Source organism: Malania oleifera, chromosome 3 (genome assembly GCF_029873635.1).
Source record: "Malania oleifera isolate guangnan ecotype guangnan chromosome 3, ASM2987363v1, whole genome shotgun sequence".
NCBI classification, from domain to species: Eukaryota; Viridiplantae; Streptophyta; class Magnoliopsida; order Santalales; family Ximeniaceae; genus Malania; species Malania oleifera.
The window spans coordinates 119,001,978-119,016,376 of NC_080419.1; positions in this window are offsets into that span (position 1 = coordinate 119,001,978).

Here is a 14,399-nt window from a genome sequence, read left to right on the forward strand (position 1 = left end):
TTTTTTTTCGCTACGTATATGTTTGTGTTTGGATGTGTTTAGGGTGCCTGGGAACCCCACGAGGTCGGCCCTTATCCATTGTACTCTATCTTTGGATGTTTTATCGGATACAGGGACAGGTTAGTTACATTTTCACCCTTGGGTCTCATTTCGGGGTTCGGGGCGTGACAACTTGGTATTAGAGCTAACCAGGTTATTAGATCTTGTAGACTTGGTTAGTCTTAGTTGTGAGTACATACCAGAGCATAGGATGTGGATATGGGTAGAGTTGGTTGAGGGTTGTTCGGTTGCTAGACTGGGGTTTCTTGATGGTATTTTATGTTTTTCCTAGGATGACGATTCTAGTAAAAACAGGGTAGATCATTGATGACTTTCGTGTCGGTGAGATAGAACAGACTTAGACCTGGCAGGGAGTAGTTAACACGATTAGTGTAGATCATTGTGTTAACTGTATGTGTCGTAAGGATACTGATAGATTCCTATTGTACTGCAGAATGGAGCCCAAGGATAATGACTTGGGAAGTGGCTCCGAGGAGACTGCGAGTGATGAGTCTCTTTCTGTGCCTCGAGGTTTGACGAGGCAAGTATTGCGAGAGATCAGGCGGAGTGTGAGGAGACGCGAGCACTCTTCTACTGCTGCGGGGTGCACCATTGAGAGGTTCACACGCATGCATCCTCCGACGTTCTTTGGAGGACCTGACCCGACGATAGTAGAGGATTGGGTGGAGAAGACTGAGAGAATCTTTAAGGTCCTACACTGCACGGATAGGCAGTGAGTCCTTTATGCCACCTTCTAGCTATTTGGGGAGGCGGGACGATGGTGGACTACGATGAGTCTGCTGGAGAAGCAGAGAGCCGATCCTGAGGAGATGATGTGGAGCCGTTTCGAGGAAGTGTTCTTTGACAGATACTTCTCGGCTTCTGTACGTGACGTGAAGGCAGATAAGCTTTTTGTACTAACTTAGGGGAGTTTGACAGTGCAGGGGTATACGGCTCGATACATAGAGCTGTCCCGCTTTGCACCATGTATGATCTCGAGCGAGTATGAGAAGACTCAGAGGTTCGAGAAGGGTTTGAGGAAGGATATTTGCAGACTAGTGGGTATGCTTCAAATTCGCGAGTTCTCGGTGTTGGTGGATAAAGTCACGGTGATTGAGACCGGTATCCGAGAGGACGAGGTGGATCAGGAATTGAGGAAGAGGATAGTACCTTTTGGTTCTCAGACAGGATCTCGTCAGGGATCATGGAAGAAGAGGAGCAAGGGCTCAGGCTATCGTCAAAATACTGAGCGCCAGGATTCTCAGATGAGCCATACTTGTGGACGTTGTGCCAAATGGCACAAGGGTGAGTGCTAGTCATTTAGGGGTAACTGCTATAATTGTGGCCAGCTAGGTCACATGTTTCGTGATTGTCATGCACCGAGGCGAGATGTGCCTGCATCTAGTGTGAACTGAGGGAGCAATTAGTACCTCGGGGAACTGTTCAGACGAATATAGCTCCGGCCAGAATATACTCTCTTACTCCAGCGGACGCTGAGCATGCAAGTAACATAGTGACAGGTACCTTATTATTGCTTTCGAATAAAGCTTCTTTTTTGTATGATTCGGGTGCAACCCATTCCTTTGTGTCTGTGAATTTTTTGGGACGGTGTGGGGTGGAGACCCAAGACATGAATGAGGTATTATCTGTTACTACGCCATCGGGGAGTGTATCTTTCTGCAGGAAGATGTTGGTAGACTGCCCAGTGGAAATTCAGGATAAGCTGTTACCGGAAAACCTTGTGGTATATGACATGTCGGGTTCAATGTAATTCTGGGGATGGATTAGTTGTTCTCCAATTATGCTGTGATCGACTATCATAGGAAGGAGTACGAATTCGTGGGATCGTGTGTGTGTTCAGCGCCACAGATTCTGTCAGCACTACAGGCGAAAAGACTACTCTTGGACGCATGTCAGGGGTACCTAGCTTGTATGAAGGAATCACTGCGGGATGAGTAGAGACTCGAAGACATTCGGGTAGTCAGCGAATTCCGAGATGTGTTTCCAGATGAATTACCCGGTTTACCTCTAGATCGTGAGGTGGAGTTTGCAATAGAGTTGCTGCCTGGTAAGGCATCGATCTCTATAGATTTGTACCGGATGACTCCAGCAGAACTTCGGGAGTTGAAGGAGCAGTTATAGGAATTACTGGACAAGGGATTCATTCGACCTAGTGTTTCACCCTGGGGAGCTCCAGTATTATTTGTAAAGAAGAAGGTCAGGTTGATGTGGATGTGCATTGATTACTGTGACATTAACAAGGTGACTGTGAAAAATCGCTATCCTTTACCGCGTATAGATGATCTCTTTGACCAGTTGCAGGGCACGCGGGTCTTTTCAAAGATCGATTTGCGGTCAGGATATCATCAGGTGAGGGTTAGAGCGGAGGATGTAGCGAAGACTGCTTTCTGAACCAGATACGGCCACTATGAATTCTTAGTCATGCCATTTGGGTTGACGAATGCTCCAGCGGTGTTCATGGATTTGATGAATAGGGTTTTCCATGAGTACCTAGACCGACTCATGGTAGTGTTCATTGATGACATTCTGGTATACTCGAGGAGTACGGAAGAGCACATGGAACATTTGAGGTTAGTGTTACAGATTCTATGGGAGAAGAAGTTGTATGCTAAACTGAAAAAGTGTGAATTCTGGTTGAGTCAGATTGTGTTCTTAGGCCATGTGGTTACTAGGGATGGTATATCAGTTGATCCTAGCAAGATTGAAGCTATAGTCGACTGGTAAGGCCAAAGAATATGCAGGAGGTTCGGAGTTTTTTGGGATTGACGAATTACTATCGTCGATTCGTAGAGGGTTTCTTTAAACTGTCTAGACCTCTGACACGATTGAACAGGAAAGGAGTACAGTTTGAGTGGACCAGTGATTGCGAGCAGTGCTTTCAGGAGTTGAAGCACCGACTGGTTACTGCTCTAGTGTTGACCATTCCTTCGGGGGATGGTGAATTTGTGATTTATAGCGACGCGTCTCTGAAAGGCTTAGGATGTGTGCTTATGTAGCAGGGTAAGGTAGTGGCGTATGCTTCTCGTCAATTGAAAGAGTATGAGAAGAATTACCCTACGCATGATTTGGAATTGGTTGCTATGGTATATGCCCTAAAGATCTGGCGACACTATCTTTACGGGGTGCAGTGTGAGATCTTCACTAACCATAGGAGCCTCAGGTACTTCTTCACGCAGAAGGAGTTGAATATGAGGTAGATACGGTGGTTAGAGTTGATCAAGGACTACGATTGCACGATCATTTATCACCCGGGGAAGGATAATGTGGCAGCTGATGCATTGAGTCGGAAGTCAGGGCCTACGGTTGTATCTGCAGTTGTAACTCAGTGTCATATAAGACGGGATTTGGAGAGCTCAGGTATAGAGTTGGTAGTTGGTGATCATCAGGCTTATCTTACTAGTTTGGTGGTTCAGCCGACTTTATTTGAGTGTATAAAAGTTGCGCAGACTAGTGATACAGAGTTGGTAGAGGTTATGGAAAAGGTACAACAGGGATTGGCTACAGAGTTTAACATATCTGAGGGAGGTGTATTGAGGTTTGGAACCAGGCTATGTGTTCCGAACGATGATGAGATCAGAAGGATGATTCTAGAGGAGGCGCATCATTCTTTGTATACTGTACATCCTAGTAGCATAAAGATGTATCGGGACTTACGCGAGACCTTCTGGTGGTCGGGTATAAAGAAGCAGATTGCTCAATTCGTGGAGCAGTGTCTGACATGTCATCAGGTGAAAGCTAAACATCAGAAGCCGGTAAGGCCGTTGCCACCTTTGCCTATTCCGATGTGGAAATTGGAGCATATTTCCATGGATTTTGTGACCGGATTGCCGCCAGTACTTCATGGGCAGAATGCTATTTGGGTGATTGTGGATAGATTGACAAAATCTGCTCATTTCATACCGATGAAAGTTGGCTATCCTTTGAGTAGGCTAGCAAATTTGTATATGCATGAAATTGTGAGAATGCATGGAGTACCGGTGTCCATAGTATCGGATCGGGATCCGAGGTTTACTTCTCGATTTTTGGTGAGCTTGCAGGAGGCATTGGGGACGAAGCTTACTTTCAATATAGCGTTCCACCCCCAGACTGATGGACAGTCGGAGAGGACGATACAAATTTTGGAAGATATGTTGCGGGCTTGTATGTTAGACTTTGGTGGGAGCTGGATACAGTTTATGTCACTTGTAAAGTTCGCTTATAATAACAGCTTCCAGTCTAGTATCGGGATGGCACCGTTCGAGGCTTTGTATGGTCGAAGGTGTCAATCAGATTTGTGTTGGGCTGAGGTTGCTAAACGTCAGGTGTTAGGACCTGAACTTGTGCAGCAAGCATCTGAGAAGGTGGGTTTGATCCGGGAGAGGATTAGATCAGCTCAGAGTTGGCAAAAGAGTTACGCAGATGTTCGCTGCCGTGAGTTAGAGTTCAAAGTGGGAGGTAAGGTATGTCTGCGTATTGCTCCGATGAAAAGGGTGATGAGATTTGCGAGAAAGGGCAAGCTGAGCCCGAGGTATATCGAACCATTCGAGGTACTTGAGCGAGTGGGTCCGGTAGCCTATAGGATTGCATTACCTCCAGCACTTTCAAGGGTTCATGATGTGTTTCATGTATCCATGTTAAGGAGGTACGTGTTGGATCCTTCACATGTTATTAGTTATGATGAGTTGGAAATTGAGGATACTTTAGCGTATGAGGAGATACCTGTTCAGGTTATGGATCGTAAAGTTCAGAAGCTTTGTACCAAAGAGATACCGTTAGTGAAGGTATTGTGGCGAAACCACGAGGTTGAGGAAGCTTCTTGGGAACCAGAAACGGAAATACACCAGAAGTATCCATAGTTGTTTTGAGCACTTGTACATGATCCTACTATAGGTTGGGATAGGTGGTTAGTCATCGGGAGTGTGTGTATTGTGAACTCCTAAGACAATTGTATATGTAACCACGGTATTCCTCCGCCATAAGTGAGGGTATGCATGTGTATGTGTATGATGGGGCTACACTGTAGTGGTCGCCAGTGTTCCTCTAGGGTGGTATATATGTGTTCGATTGTATATATGAGTTTATGAATGAGAGAGATGGCAAATTTCGAGGACGAAATTTTTGTAAGGAGGGGAGATTGTAAGAACTCAACTTTTGATAATAGCTTTTAAATATTTAAAGAGAGGGAGCAGTTTGGTAAAAGATTAGGCCTCCTCGACGAAGCCAAATTTCGTTGACGTAGTCATTGTCCTTCTTGTCGATGAAATTCAGAGACTCGTCGACGAGGAGAAGCCAAGGAGTTTCAGAAACCGGGAATATCAAGATTCATCGACGAATTCCTTGTCTCGTCAACGAGAAGACTTTAGGGCCTCGTCGACGAAGGCACCATTTCGTCAACGAGTTTGCCTGGGTCAAAGGGCTATAAATAGAAATTTCCTTTACTTCTCCACTAAGAAAGTTCAAATATCTCTCTCTCTCTTTAGAACTCTCCCTACTCTCTCTCTCTCTCTAGATTTCTTCGCCGATCGTTGCTGAAATCATGAATCTGAAGTTACCACGAGGATCGTTGAAGGATTCTCTACAAGTTCTACGAATCGGAATCCCGTTTCGGAGATTTTCAGGTTTCGGCATAAAATCGAGGTAAGGCTCGGTTTTCAATTCTGATCAGGTAGTTTTGTAGGAAACATTTTTATGAGTATATTCTATATTGTGATTTGTAGGTTTTGGAACTCGGTTCGCTGGTTAGGGGCTTTGGAGTTCGAGATTTGCTATTCGGGGAAAAGGTAAGGGGAATTGTGTTTATATTGGTTATTTTTGAAATCAGACTCGGTGAAATTGTGGTTCACGGTCCAATATGTGTTTTGGCTACTCATTTGGGGGGGATCTAACGGGAAAAATTATTGGTTTTTCATTATTACAGTTTTGGGAAAAGGGGACAACGGGCTGCATCCCTGGTTTTGTTGAAAACCAAGCGCATATGGTGATTTATACTGTGTTATTGGGATGGTCGTGCCTTGACTTGTTTAAACTGTATTTGTTTGGAAAACCGTGATTTAGATTACCAAATGGGTGTGGTTTGTTTGGTTATATGAGCATGCATATGTTGTATTTTGGTAAAATAGGAATGGGGTTCCAAATTGTTCTAGGTTTGAAAATCCGGCTTTTGCCGAAAAGTGCGCAATACCACTAGATTGGCCGACTTTCGATCCGAAGGGTGTGCGAACACCAGATTTGCACCGGTTCAACGCTGATGCTATGCTAGGTTGCCGGGGGCACTGACATTTTCTGAAGGGTGTGAAATATCGCCAGATTGCCAATTTTTACCGAAGGGTGTGACGACATCAGATTGTATTGCTTGGTTTGTGAAAATACTGGAACTGTTTTGATTGTTTTGACTATTGATCCATGCATGTTAGTGTATCATGATAACACTCAAATGCCACACACCGATATAACCTATGTTCTTCCTTACTGAGAGATGTCTCACCCCTGCTGTACGTACATTTTTACAGGTCCTTTGAGTAACCGGAACTAGCGTCCTAGTGTAGGGAGCGTAGTGGCCGGTGTACTGCGTTTAGCGCTTGGGTAAGTGTTAGGACTGTAATTTTTGGTGGGTTGCCATTTTGAGGTGTGTTTGGACACCCGTTTGTACGTTTTGATAGAGCCCTGTTTTGCTCTTGTATAGACTCTGGTATGGTACTGTATATGTTTATAGAATGACCTTTTTCTGCTGTGTATATGTTTGTATTTGGATGTGTTTAGGGTGCCTGGAAACCCCACGGGGTCAGCCCTCATCCATTGTACTGTATCTTTGGATGTTTTATCAGATATAGGGACAGGTTAGTTATATTTCACCCTTGGGTCTCATTTCGGGGTTTAGGGCGTGACATGTCTTCTCTGGAACACCGACTCTCTGCTTCTCTAGCAGACTCACTACAGTCCACCAATGCCCCGCCTCCCTAGACAGTTGGAAGGTAGCGTATAGGACTTTCTGCTTATCTGTGCAGTGGAGGACTTCCAGAATTCTCTCGATCTTCTCAACCCAGTCCTCGGTCACCATCGGATCGGGTCCTCCTGAAAACGTCGAAGGGTGTATACGTGTGAACCTCTCGATGATGCTCCCCGCAACAGTAGGAGAACGTTCGTGTATCCTAACACTCCGCCTACTTTCCCGCATAACCTGCCTCGTCAAACCTCGAGACACTGAAGGAGACTCATCGCTCGTAGTCTTTTTGGAGCCACTCTCCAAGTTATTATCCTTGGGTTCCATTCTGAAAATATGATAGAATTCTATTAACACTCCTATGCAGGTACAGTTAACGCAATTATTTACAACTAATCTTGTTAACTACTATTTCATAGGTCTAGGTCTGTCCTATCACACCAACACAGAAGTCATCAATGGTTTACCATGATTTTACTGAAATCGTCATTCCAGGAAAAATACAGGACATCGCCAACGAGTCCCTATCTAGCAACACAACAACCCTTGACCTACTCTACCCATTTCCCACATCCTATACTCTGGTATGTACACATAATTACAACTAACCAAGTTTACAAGACCTAACAACCTAGTTAGCTCTGATACCAAGTTGTCACGCCTCGAACCCGGTAATGGGACCCAGGGGTGAATTAGTAACCTAACATGTCCCTATATCATACAAATCACCAGTGATACAATATCCATTGAATGAGGGTCCGACCCCATAGGGTTCTCAAGCATCCTATACACATTTATATGCATAGCAAATAGGCAGCGGAAATAGCTCTTTCTGTACAAATATTGTACCATACCAGAATCTATACAGAAGGAGTCTAGGCTCCATAATACAAAACATAAATTTGGGTGTCAACCACCCCCAAAAATGACAACCCGATAAAGTCCTAGCACTTACACAAGTGTTGTCCGCAGTATACCGACCACTATGCTCCCAACACAAGGATGCTAGTTCCGGTTACTCAAAGGACCTGAAAAATATGTACGTACAGTAGGGATGAGACACATCCCAGTAAGGCAGATCCAGGTTATATCGGTGTGTGGCACATGAGTGTTATCAAGACATAAAACATACACAGTTAAAACAGTTCCAGTATTTTCACAAAAAAAGCAATACAATCTGGTGTCGTCACACCCTTCGGTCGAAGTCGGGCTGTCTGGCGGTATTTCACACCCTTTGGCAAAAGCCGGCGATCTGGTGATATCTCACACCCTTCGGCAAAAGCTGGCAGTCTGGTGATATTTCACACCCTTCGGCAAAAGCCGGTGCCCCCGAAAACCTGGTATAGCATCAACCTATAGTGTTGAATTGGTGCAGATCTGGTGCTTTCACACCCTTCGGTAAAAACTGGCCGATCTAGTGGTATTGTGCACTCTTTGGAAAAAGTCGGATTTCAAACCTAGAACAATTTCAGAACCCGTTCTTGTTTTCTTTCAACAAAACACAACTCATGCATGTTCATATAACAAACCAATCCACCCTCATTTGGTAATCTCAACAATCACGGTTTTCAAAATACAGTTTATAACAAGTCAAGGCCTAGCCATCTCCATAACACAATATATATCACAATATATCCACGGTTTTCCAACAAACCAGAGATGCAACCCAAGGCCCCCTTTTTCCCATAACTGTAATATGCAAAACCCATAATTTTACCCATTAGATCCCCCCAAATGATTAGGCAAAACACATGCAGGACCGTGAACCACAGTTCTGCCGAGTCCGATTTAAAAAATAACCGACATAAATAGAATCCCCTCACCTTTCCCCAAAAATCTAATCCCGAAACTCTACGGCTCCTAAATAGCGAACCGAGTTCTCAAAACCTATAAATTACAATACAAAATATACTCACAATTCCATTCCTTACAAAACTACCGGAACGGACTGAAAATCGAGCCTTACCTCGATTTTGAGCCAAACCTCGAAAATGCTCGAAGCGAAGATTTGTTTCGTAAATCTCAAAGATAATCCTTCCCTGATTCTTGTAGTAACGTCGGATCAACGATTCCAACAACGTACGATGAAGAAATCTAGAGAGAGAGAGAGAGTGCCCTTCGATTTCTTAGAGAGAGAGAGAGAGAGAGAGAGAGAGAGAGAGAGAGAGAGGATATTTTGATTACTTAGCTTGGAAGAAAAGAAAAGGATATTTATAGCCCTTTGACTTGGCCGACCTCATCGATGAATGGCATCTTTATCAATGAGTCAATGTAGACAGCTCGATGAAGAAACGGTGGCCTCATCGACGAGCCTGAGATTTCCAATTTCCCGAAACCTCTCGACTTCTCATCGTCAACGAGCACCTGAAAGTCATCGCTGAATAGCAGAAGGCCTTCGTCGACGAACTCTGGCTTCGTCGATGAAGCCTGTTTAAATTATTGTCTTGTCCTTTCCCTTATTTATTTATTCTGGATCTCACGGATTGGGTTCTTACAACTTGGATGGGCTTTGGGCTAAAATTGGTTAGTTTAAATTGGTTGTCGGCTAGTTGGCTTAGATTGAGTCAAGTCCAATTGGGGGTCCAAGTGTTTGGGTAGGACCTGGGTCATAGGAATGGGTTGGGTATTCGAGTTAGTTGACTTAAACCCAGGTCAAGTTGACTCGGGTTCCGAGTCAGATCTCAGGTAATCAAATATAGTTATTCGAATCCAAATCTGGATTATTAAATCTAGATGTGGGTAATCAATATGAATTAAAATTCCTACTTATATTCAAATCACAAAATTGTGAATTTCAAATTTTACAATTTTAATTATTCAAGAAGTTAAATAGAACTAAATAAAATTAAAGGAAACCAACATTTGTTTTCTAACTTCTCCAATCTTTTAAGCCTACTACTTTGAATCTTCACTACAAAATTCCCACTACTTCAACAGCTCAAACTTCTTGATTTTTCATTTTCCTTCAACTTCTCAACTTCAAGCTCTCTTACTCTAAGCAATTTTTAAGCAATTCCTTTCTTTACTCTTTGTTTGTCTATGTGTCTGCCAGTGCTCCTGTCTCCCTCAAAAGCTCACTATTTATAGACGTAAGGATTCGTTCAATTTAATACTAATTAGATCAATCAACATCCAATTTAATCAATCGAATTTACTTCAAATTGACCCACCCATTTTTTTTTCACATTTTTCATTTGTCTAATTGCTGGTTTTTCTTTTGTGCTTGCAGGTTTGAAACTGAAGATGTTGACCCACTTTTTTTATTTCATTTTCCCTTTTCTATTTTTTCTTTTTATTTTCAATGTAAAAATTCATTTTCCCTGTATTCAGATTATTTCCCTATATTTTCTTATTTTATGAAATAACTATTTTTCCCAAATTTTGTTATATAAGATCCGGACAAAATAGGGTGTCTACATAATGTAATACAGATGAAAAAGACAATTTATTTTTGATAGTGCGGGAGATGAGAGTTAGATTGCTAAGTGAGGGGTACGACATAAGGAAAGACCTTAGAGGGATTTTTTTTTTTTTTTTTTACAACATATTTTCAAAAAAAAAAAAAATTTGGTGACTTTTAAGAAAGTTGAATTAAAATTCAATGCAAGAGAAAACAACTTCAATTATACTTAGGTGAAAATTTAAAAATTAAAAAAGGATAGAAATAAAAGCAGTTTTGTTATATAATAGTTGGACAAAATAGGGTGCCTACAAATGACATTACTATGCCCTAACTCAAAAATACTGCATCATATAACAATATAATAACCTTCAGAGTCTTTTGGGCCTCTCACCCTCCACATTAAAAAAAAAAAAAAAAAAAAGTGAAAAAATTCAAGTGAACTACACTTCTTTATCTAAGCTATAACACTACATTAGCTTTAAAATCTTACCTACTGAAATGATTTGAATGCACGGTAAAAACTAAATTTAACTCGGTCAGTTTCTCAATTTTTTCAACTTTTTTTATTTTACATGTTTGTTTCATTTGCGCCCATAGGCCAACATATTATTTTTCATAATACAAAATATTAGGTTTCAAATCATAAACATAGAGTGAAAGAAAAACTTTTTCAGCTTAGGATAGGTAATAGATTGTAATGTGGCATTATGAGATATAAGGCCATGGGTGTATTTAGCATGTGACCCAAATAGAACATGAAAATAGTTTATAGTATGTTGGAGTGAAGAGACATGCGTTGATTGCTTTCAATAAAAAAGTCCTGGTCTCAAAAGTGTCAATAGTCTCTATGCTTGATTCCTTTTCATTTATTTCAGTATTTAACTTAAAAAAAAAAAAAAACATATATTAAATTTTAATAAATAATTTATTTAATTAAATAAATTAGTCTCACTTTTGTACATAAAAATGAAATGAAGTAAGAGAGAATAGAATCAAAGTCATGATTTGATTTGATCACACTCGTTATTTAAAGTTTTATTCCATTTATTTTTTATCTCACACTTTTTTGTTAGCCGAACGTGCAAGGAATATTGTCTCCTTTAATAAAATTTGACTTCAACTCCATATATATATATATATATATATATATATATATATATATTAAGAAATATATTGAATCCTTAATATAATTAATGAGTAAATCTATAAGAAAACTTTGTATTAAGACGCACTATAAATTAGAGTTCACCTTACTATTTCTCGACACAAAGTCTCCATCTTTTTCAACCCTAAAATATAACCTTTGATTTGCCCTCTAACAAAAATTTTACGTCTATGTAATTCCATATGGGATTAATCTAATTTTACATCTAATAATATAAATTTTAGATTTTAAATTTAAATTTACATGCATTTAATTAAAATATAATATTAATTTTTTATTTTAAAATTTTTAAAAATCTTCACAAATTCAAATTCAAAAATACAACCTAATTCAATTTATATTATGTCTTTTGTTTAAACTGGCATAATAATTTGATTTTTCATGGGAAGACCATTGCCATTGTGAAAAGAAAAGCATTAAAATGTTAAAGGTTCAATGAGAACAAACTAAGGAAGCTTTTACAGAGAAATTAAAGTAGTGGCATGTAAAAAGGAAAACACAGACAAGCGAAAACCCAAGTACCAACACATCAACAGCTACTTCCCATTTCCCAAACGCGCCTCTCCAATTCGCTCCTTTGTTAATTTCCCACTAAGCTTACTGTCAAAGCATCACGTCCATTCATCAAGCTGAACTGGGCCCCACCCAATGACTCTCGCCAGCCACTCATCATCCATCTCCCCACAATCGCCGCCGTCCATTTTCTCCTCATCAATCTCCTCCTCTCCCGCCCCCGCCACCTCCTCCTTCCCGCCCCCGAACTTCTCCGGCAACCCCACCAGCAACGGGGCACCCACATCAATGCCGGCCGTCGTCGCCGCCGCCGTGCCGGAAAACAAGACCCCGCAACTTTTCTCCTTGTTGCTCTGCGGGCCAAAGTCGAACGGCGACGGGGGCAGCTCCGATCCCAAACTAGCAGGCGGCACGGGGGCGTTAACGGCGCCGGCGCGAGATGAACAGGTTATCTCCCTCTGCAACTCCTGCATTACCTTCTCCACCATCTCTTCTTTGATGGGAAACTCGGCAGAGAACTCATCAGCTATCTCCAGAAACTCGCTTATCTTCCCCGCCACCCCGCCGGCGTCATCACTGAACTCCAGCGACGCCTCACAAGCTTCCATATATGCGTGTGTTTGTGTGTGTGTGTGTGTGAGAGAGAGAGAGAGAGAGAGAGAGAGAGAGAGAGCACAGGTAGGCTGATAGAGAGGAGGACTGGTATTTAAAGGGTGTCGTGGGTGGCCACGTTGGCAGGTGGTACTGCCACGGAGGACGGAGGTTGGGTGATGTGTCAAGATTGTAGTAGTAACTGCACAACCTCTGAAGGGAAGTGCTGACAAGTTTTAATGTGGGTTTTTGATTCATAAACAATTTGATTTGTTTAATATTGCAGAACAGCTAGATTTGCATGTGATGTTCTCTCGCATTATTTCATATATAACTTTTTTTTTTTTTTTTAAATTAATCTTTTGAACCCTAATTTGTCTCATTGATATTAAATTGACCTAAATTTACAAATTTATTGTCTTCATTGTAATTCTATCTCTTGTTAAAATGGAAAATATTTTTTCCTTGTGGGTCATAAGTTTTGACAATCGTTGCGCTTAAGATGAATCTTATCATATCACTGAAAATCAATGTTATAGTATTTTTAAAAAATAAAAAATAAAATAGTAATATTTTATTTAGCTATAATAGAGTTTTGTGACGCTATTTAGATAAAAATTAAGTAATATGACGATCTCGAGACTTTAAAATGTTAGTACTTTATTTCCTCTTTCTTTAAAAGTCTATTATTTAGCTCTTTCATAGCTAAAATTCTATATAAATTTAAAATTCTATATGCCAATTGACTAGTTCATTTCATTAGTAATTGAGATGTTTCAAAGACTTAAGGCCTAATGACCTATATATTTAGTTGCAATAAATAATTTTAATTTTTTAATATATATATATATATAAATTTTAATTTTTATAACATTAGTGTGAAATAAATGAACAAGTAAACAAATTTGTCACCATTTGTTTGTAGAAATAGTTTTACGTTTTAATTCTAATTTTAAAAATAATTACAAAAATATCACTTTGTTTTCTAATTTTCTACAGTGACATTAAAGAAAATAAAAAAAAATAACTTAACTATTTTTTTAAATTTCTAACTATTACTTTGCATATGGGGAGAAAATATTAGGTACACCATGTGTACGTCAAATTTAAAATGGTTTTGCCATGTTTAATAAAAAATTGACCAGTTTAATTAAAACATACACATGGCAAAATCATATTAGATCAAATATATTTAATAATTTTTCGCGATAGAGTATGAAATTCATATCTTGAACTTTAATTTATGTGAATCATGTATAAAAATTTCTTCTAAATTAATACAAATCCAAAATTTAAGTCTGAAAATCCTTTTTCTTGGCATTAACTTATATACAATTTTTGAAAAATAAGAAAAAGAATTATTTTTTAAATTATTTTAAAATCAAAAAATACAAAATGAAAATTTATTTTGCACATTTATATAAACTCTTTATTTCTATATATTTAATAAGAGTATTGAAAAACTAAAAAGTAAGTAAAGTTTTTATAAATCTTTAAAAAAATTTAAAAATAAAAAACGAAAATTATTTTCTACAACATTGTAATGAATAGAGATGAAAATTACTTTACCATCAAATTTTAGAGACAACCAATTTCAACATATCCACCACATTTTTTTTAAAAAAAAAACAATAAATAAAGAAAAAAGAAGAAGAGAAAAGAAAGATGCAAGAGGGGATCGATACAAAAAAAATACAGACCTGCAACTTGTTTTAAAAAGCATTCTTAGGGTTTAAAATGAAATAAAT